We start from the raw sequence: 7500 nt of genomic DNA on the forward strand, positions 1-7500 counted from the left end.
ATGCGTTTTTTAAGGTCTCGCTCACATTCTCAGACAAATTCTTCTGTTTTAGCTCCTGATTATATCCTCTAATGGTGAGGTGATAGGCGACATGGATGAATGATATACATGGGGTAGTAAATTAAGAGTGACATGTTGGCAGTTTGTTCTACTGGTTTCTTCTGTTCATGTTGCAGGGTCATTGGGTCCTGCATTAGTCCTGGGTCTTGAAGTAGATAGTGTAACTGTGTTTGCTGGTTATTGATTGTTGCTCTTCTGCCTCTAGATGTCTTGATATGCAGCGCTTCACTGATGTCTAATCTTCTATCGTCATTGTCTCTATCAATATGGCGTCCAAATTGGGGAGCACGGTGGTACATCCGTCCGTCTCGAGTGCCATGTGCTGACCGACTAACCCCAAGGTGCTGCGTCCTGCCACCACCACCACCACCACCTCCCTCTTACAGCTGATAGTCACGGCACTTCTTTCGGTGCAAATTTGCGAATGAAGAGAGGTAGGTGCTAATTTGAGTGATTTTATTATCCTCGATTACAAAGAACAGTTTTGTACTGTTTCTGATGTCTTATTGCAAAGAATTAAGTAATTTGGAAGTTATATTGAGATAGAATTCTCAACATGATCATTCCTCTTCCTCCATGAATCACTTATTCACGGTAGTTTGAAACTTGACTATAAAGAGAAAATCGATGAATTCTATCTGGTTACTGATTAAACTCAATCTTAGATGGCAATCGCAAATGAAAGCAGATTGCAGACTGGTAGTAGTGCAGGTGGTGGTAGTAGTGCAGGTGGTAGTAGTGGTGGTGGTAGTTGTGGTAGTGATGGTGGTAGTAGTGGTGGTGGTAGTTGTGGTAGTGATGGTGATATCAGTGGTGATGGTGGTAGTAGTGGTGTCAGTGGGGGTAGTAGTGGTGGTGGAGGGGGGGGGCGGAAGAGCAGCAGCAGAGCGGAAGAGCAGCAGCAGAGCGGAAGGAGTCGACGGAAGAGGGAAAATATGGGGACTGAAGGAGGAAGGGAGATGGATTGGAAGAGAGGGAGAAGGCAGAGAAGGATATGAACTTGTACGAAGGGAGTGGAGGGGGGAGGGAGGGAGGGCAGGAAATAGGGATGGAGGGCTGTATTATGAACAAGCGTCACAGGTGGTTATTGATCTCTGGGAGCCCCACTGATGTTACCTGTAGGGCTGCTCTCCTGCCTCTTGTTACCCTTCACCTCCCCCCCCCCCTTGCAGCCCTTCCCTACCCCTCCCCTTGCTGCCCTCCCCTACCCTTGCTGCCCTCCCCTACCCCTCCCCTTGCTGCCCTCCCCTACTCCCCCCCCAGATACTGGTAGAGTTTCATCTTGGAGATACTGGGTATGATGCATTGAATAGAGATCTCTTGACAGGAGACCCCAATTTATTACAAGCGTGCAAGGATGAAGAAGAGGTCCTCCCGGAAAGGGCCCCGTAAGGTAAGGGACAGGAGGGTGCTGGTAGTGCCGCTCACACTACACTGTGTCAGGCCACTCACTATGGAACTACCCGGATTCGCGCCAAATTGTGGAGACCTCAGTAACCTCATGTTGTCTCGTATTCACGCCCTCATACTGACCAACTGAGGACCAGTCTCTCCCACTTAACTCGGGAGGCCTTCATTGAAGTTTTTTTTCTTTATTTTCGCTCTTTATTGTCTGGTCCACAGGTCGAGGTGATTTACCTCTCAGTTACAACCCTCACAAGGACAAGAGCAAAGAAAGTTGTCTGACAAACATTTATTACAAACAAAAATTATAAAAAATATATGGCGCCTTGGACGGGGTCCCCAACTTATAACTTGATCAAACCACACGTGAGAAGATGAAGACACGACGACGTTTCTGACCGTCGTGGACCATTATCAGGTGACACAAGACTCATCGTGTGACCTCAGCATTCAGCTACTCGACAGGTTAGGCTATCCTGTCACATACATGTAAATATTGTATCGGTATAGTAAACTTTATCTAATATCGTAAACTCTTGTTATGATGACCAAACCATTCCCTTGTTACTTGTCAGGAACATGCATAACTATAAACCAATTCATTAACACTTACATAATTAAGAATATGGCACGATGTAAATCACTGATTCAACAATAATTATTCTTCCGTTGTCTCTGTACGTCAAATTATGCCTCATTAGGCTACCGTTCTCTCCTTCAATTTTGTCCGGCATAGGTCTTATAATCACCAAATCTAGGCTTTAACATGTAAATCGGTATGAACAAGTAATCACTCGCCTCCATTCACTGTGTCAAGTTTACTGATACAATGAACTTCTATCTATCTTGCAGGAGCCCGTCCTCATAAACAGCCCGTCCCAGGGCTGCATTTGGGCACTGCAAATAAAAAAAAACCCGGCGTGGGGTGCTGTTACCGCTAGGAGGCGGGCTTTGTTTTCAGCATCAGCGTTGTCGATCATTGCTGTGACAGTCTTTTCCATTATGGGGCTATCCCAGTGGGCCTGATTGTGGTCTTTTGGGACTTGTGGTCGGGGTTGAGGGTGTGCAATGGTGTCCCATTGTCTGGTTGCTTCCATGAACGTTTGATTACGAGTTCCCGCTGTCTCTCTGTTACGGCCCTCTCGGGTCGCAACTGGGTTCTTTCTCTGATGTTAGTAGAGTTTGGGTATCTGGCCCCAAGCTAGTAGTGGCTTTCAAGGGGTGTGCTCCGTAACGCAAGTAAATTAAAGGGGAAGGGAGACAAAGGCAAAAACTTAATAATATAATTATCACCGTCACCATAAATAATATATATCTTATCACACGGGGGAGGTATAAACACTATTAAGATACAATCTGGTCTTCCTCTGAAGATGCGGAGTGTTCCACGGTGCTTAGCTCTTGGTCCTCTTGTGGCCTCACGATGAATCCTTAGATTCTCCCAGCGAGTCTACCCCGGCCACAGGCCAGCCAAATCACAGTCCCACTGGGTGCACCGTCGTGGAGGCCGTCAACCACAAATCCAGCCTTTAGCTGGCAGGTTCCAATCAGTTCCGCTGGTTAGGCCACTCCACGACCAATACTAGGGTTGCGAGCCCTAGGCAGGAGCCTCGTGTGACTTCACAGGTCACTCCTCACCACAACACCCCAGTGGCTATTCTTCTCCACGAGTCAGCCCCGGGTACAACAATTCCTCAACTGCCATGTCACAGGCAGGCTAACACAACAGTGTTCATCCGGGGGGGGGGGGGGAGGGACTCAACTTCTGCAGCTAATACTTGGAGACTTTACGGCTGCCTTGGGTAGACTGATCCAACGTTCATTACAGCAGTCCCAGGTCGACTCTGTAATCAGACACGTCATCAGTACCGGTTACACTCTAGGGCATCTCACTTACCGGCTTGGACACAAACACCCACCTATCCACTCCATAGATGGCGTTGCTGTCTAAGCGTCACCTCACCAGAGGTCAGCAGCGGCTGTGTTATGAGCTGATCAGGACGGGAAACTAGCCCTTGTGGCCAGTATATCTTGTCCTCACTAGATGGCGTCGTCCATTTGGAGGGGGTTTCGGGAGCTGACCCACAGATGGCGTGGTCGTCACTGCTCCGGGCTCGGACGCTGGGCTCGGGTCCGTAACACTCTCTCATACGCTCTGGTAGGATCTGCCCTACCAATTCGTTGGCTGCTGTACATGAGGATAAGAATGCTGGAAGTGCTACCTCAGTTGCCTTTCGTATGCCTATCCCCCCAAATCTCACTGTTAGTGTTGCTTGGTCCCACTGACTGTCATCTAAATCTAAGTAAGTGCCTTCCTGAATATTGACCTGAGGAGCTCATCATATTGATTTAGAAGTGGGTTGCCAAAAGTGGGTGCACACACCTTAAGAAGTATGTTAGCCTGGGCAAGGTAAGGCACTTTGTGAGAAGGTAGAGGGCATCATGGGAGTCCAAGTCCTCTATTCTCTCTTCCATCCTCTTTAGGTCTCTAAACTTTTCGTCAAGGACTGCAGCAATGGCATTGCGGCCCAGAGGTGCTCCAAGTAGTGTGCTGTCGGTGGGTTTAATAATATCTATATATAATAATGTATATAATATCTATATAATATCTCTCTCTCTCTCTCTCTCTCTCTCTCTCTCTCTCTCTCTCTCTCTCTCTCTCTCTCTCTCTCTCTCTCTCTCTCTCTCTCTCTCTCTCTCTCTCTCTCTCTCTCTCTCTCTCTCTCTCTCTATATATATATATATATATATATATATATATATATATATATATATATATATATATATATATATATATTATATATATATATATGCAACAATGATCACAAAAACACTGATCCAAGTATGCAGAATAACCACATATGAAAAATAGAAAATGCTTAACGCGTTTTCGGCTAATTCGCCTTCATCAGAGCAAAGTAGAATGAAGATAAGCATGCTGATCAGACCTTTATATCCGCCTGGGCAGATCACCTGACCACCAAAAATAAGTGGAGGAAAGGAATTATAAGAAAGAAGGTAACTGCAGAAGGCCTATTGGCCCATACAAGGCAGCTCCTTTTAATATCTCCAAGTGCCATACGTGTTTAAATGATTGTTTAAATGGTTGCAATATAGCACGTCAAAACAATATAGCAATCATTTAAACACGTATGGCACTTTGAGATATTAAAAGGAGCTGCCTTGTATGGGCCAATAGGCCTTCTGCAGTTACCTTCTTTCTTATAATTCCTTTCCTCCACTTATTTTTGGTGGTCAGGTGATCTGCCCAGGCGGATATAAAGGTCTGATCAGCAAACTTATCTTCATTCTACTTTGCTCTGATGAAGGCGAATTAGCCGAAAACGCGTTAAGCATTTTCTATTTTTCATATGTGGTTATTCTGCATATATATATATATATATATATATAATATATATATATATATATGTCGTACCTAGTAGCCAGAACGCACTTCTCAGCCTACTATGCAAGGCCCAATTTGCATAATAAGGCAAGTTTTCCTCAATTAATGTTTTTTCGACTACCTAACCTACCTAACCTAACCTAACTTTTTCGGCTACCTAACCTAACCTAACCTATGGAGATAGGTTAGGTTAGGTAGGGTTGGTTAGGTTCTGTCATATATCTACGTTAATTTTAACTCCTAAAAATAAATTGACCTCATGCATAATGAAATGGGTAGGTTTATCATTTCATAAGAAAAAATTAGAGAAAATATATTAATTCAGGAAAACTTGGCTTATTAGGCAAATCGGGCCTTGCATAGTAGGCCAAGAAGTGCATTCTGGCTACTAGGTACGACATATATATATATATATATATATATATATATATATATATTGGTAGCAGTCTTTCCTGTAGACATATATTATTAAAATATGACCGAAAAAGTAAGATTAATAATTCTAACACGAATTTTCTCGATCTTTCGTACGTTTCTTTTCACTGTTGGTGGTAATTCAAAAACAATTCTCCAAAATTCATTTTTATTTCTAGTCTGACGCGACACTTGAGCGCGTTTCGTAAAACTTATTACATTTTCAAAGACTTTAGTTTACACATACACAACTGATAGAACTTTCACATCTTCGATTTGTTTATATCTACATTTGAGTGAGGTGGATGGGGTGAGGTGGTATTAATAGGTATTAAATTCATAAACACAAGACAGAACACGAAACAATGGTATTGAATGGAAGTGATTGTAGAAAGCCTATTGGTCCATATTTCTTGATGCTTCTATATTGGAGCGGAGTCTTGAGGTGGGTAGAATATAGTTGTGCATTAATTGGCTGTTGATTGCTGGTGTTGACTTCTATATGTGTAGTGCCTCGCACGTCAAGCCCGCCTGCTATTGCTGTATCTATCGATGATTTCTGTGTTGTTTACTAGGATTTCTCTGGCGATGGTTTGGTTGTGGGAAGATATTATGTTCCTTAATGGAGCCCTGTTGCTTATGCATCGTTAAACGCCTAGAAAGAGATGTTGTTGTCTTGCCTATATACTGGGTTTTTTGGAGCTTACAGTCCCCAAGAGGGCATTTGAAGGCATAGACGACGTTGGTCTCTTTTAAAGCGTTCTGCTTTGTGTCTGGAGAGTTTCTCATGAGTAGGCTGGCCGTTTTTCTGGTTTTATAGTAAATCGTCAGTTGTGTATATATATATATATATATATATATATATATATATATATATATATATATAATATATATATATATATATATATATATATATATATATTATATATATTATTATATATTATTTATATATATTATTATATAATATATTATTATTATTATTATTATTATATATATCATTTGCACAGAACATCACGTCGTTGCGTGTTCCCTCACTGGCTAGCGAAGTCGTGTGCGAACTTTCCCCTGGCCAGGCCCCACACACCATTGGTCCTGCTACAACAGTTGCTGAGGGACGCCTTAATGCCGCCTCTGTATCGTCCAACGGTGGTTTACTGTACAAACTATACTAAACTTATCATGATCCGCTGTAGGACCGAGTAACGAATAACTCGCATCTTGGGGCAGAGCCTAAGTCCTGACTGTATATAGGCTGTTGTTTTAGAATCGGTTACTCGTAACGAAGGTTGCAAGTAGCACGGGCTATGGTGAGCTCTCAGCCACCCGCCCCTCATCAGAGAAGGTGGGTGGGTGAGGGCCTGGTGGTGGTGGCGGCGGCGGCGGGGCGGACGAGGAGAGGGTAAGGCGATGTGACAGTCAGTTACCTGCAAGGTACGAGTGAGCGTACAGGTGCAGTAACTCGCTGCCACACACCACGCACTCCCTGCCACAGGCCAGGCACTAGCTGCCACACACCACGCACTCGCTGCCACAGGCCAGGCACTCGCTGCCACAGGCCAGGCACTCGCTGCCATAGATTAGTACTTTTTGCCATTAGACGCCGTCAACTCGCCCGTGTCAACTTCCCTCGTACTTCAAGACAGGTAAGCATAAAGCCAGGTTTTCTGTAGCACTCATTTTCAGTGTCAAATGAACATCGCGTTGCTGTCATACATGCGTCACGTAAGTGTCAAGGGGTCACTTCGGTGTCATGACTGTCTCGTAGGTGGTACTTTGATATAATGACTGTCATACAGCCATCACTTATGTGATCATAAGCGTATCATAGTTATCACGTAGGTGTCATGACTGTCATACAGCCATCACTTATCATAAACGTGTCAGAGTCATCACTTAGTTATCATAAACGTGTCATGACTGTCATATAGGCCTCGCGACTGTGTCATACAGGCCTCGCGACTGTGTCATACAGGCCTCGCGACTGTGTCATACAGGCCTCGCGACTGTGTCATACAGGCCTCGCGACTGTGTCATACAGGCCTCGCGACTGTGTCATACAGGCCTCGCGACTGTGTCATACAGGCCTCGCGACTGTGTCATACAGGCCTCGCGACTGTCATACAGACATCACCTAGGTATCATAGCTCGTACAGCCATCACGGAAGTGTCACGTCTATTCATAACACGTATGTTTATACATGTTATGTTAATCAACC

At 44.3% G+C, this 7500-nt stretch overlaps 1 protein-coding gene across 2 annotated transcripts in view; it reads left to right on the forward strand.

Annotated features, from left to right (window-relative positions):
- The first annotated feature begins 132 nt into the window (after positions 1-132).
- The window catches only part of LOC123753927 (uncharacterized), a 39189-nt gene continuing 31821 nt past the window's right edge, over positions 133-7500 (forward strand). The window contains exon 1 of one of the 2 annotated variants that reach the window (XM_069306379.1): positions 133-494. The gene's annotated coding sequence lies outside the window, so the exon portion shown is untranslated. Of the gene's footprint in view, positions 495-6661; positions 6928-7500 lie in introns of those variants that run through there. The other variant, XM_069306372.1, reaches the window with a different exon arrangement.

This window comes from Procambarus clarkii, chromosome 6 (genome assembly GCF_040958095.1).
Source record: "Procambarus clarkii isolate CNS0578487 chromosome 6, FALCON_Pclarkii_2.0, whole genome shotgun sequence".
NCBI lineage: Eukaryota > Metazoa > Arthropoda > Malacostraca > Decapoda > Cambaridae > Procambarus > Procambarus clarkii.